We start from the raw sequence: 614 nt of genomic DNA, 5'->3' as shown, positions 1-614 counted from the left end.
TAAATCCATAATGCATCAAAATAAGGTATCAAATAATAAGTCTATCATGAAAATAAATGAAGTGCTATGACGGGCTTGGGGTAGGGCCTCACATGGTGTGCTACACCTAGTGAGAGGGAACTATGAGATTATGCTTGAAGCAACCAAGATCAAAGAGACCAAAAGATAGCACAATGACAAGAGAGATAAAATATGACAAGAATAAACTGTATTCCTATCAAGATGCAAAAGATATCAACTGTATCATTCAGAATCACATACAATGTATGATGAGCTTTCTTATAAAGGCAAGGCTAAGAGACAAGAGAGAACACAATGATGACATGTGGTTAAATGAGATGCAAGGGTAGATAGGAGAATTAGTAGAATATTCCACAAGAGGTGGATCAACCATTGAAGGTGGAATTTGTTGGCAATTGACACTCACTGATGGATTTTAGTACATTGATAATGGACTGGGGTTGTCATTGATGACATCTCTTCTTCAAAATCCTATCTGGTAGTCATGGTTTTTGGTAACTGGTGGAGAAAGTGATCCGGTAATTTATCTCTGGTATTTCAAGATAAGCAAAACAGTTTTGGTCCAGAAACCTTCTGGTGATTGCGATGGTGAT

The sequence above is a fragment of the Cryptomeria japonica genome, chromosome 3 (genome assembly GCF_030272615.1).
Source record: "Cryptomeria japonica chromosome 3, Sugi_1.0, whole genome shotgun sequence".
Lineage (NCBI taxonomy): Eukaryota > Viridiplantae > Streptophyta > Pinopsida > Cupressales > Cupressaceae > Cryptomeria > Cryptomeria japonica.
The sequence above is the reverse complement of the archived record's forward strand: the minus strand, read 5'-3'. Positions refer to the sequence as shown.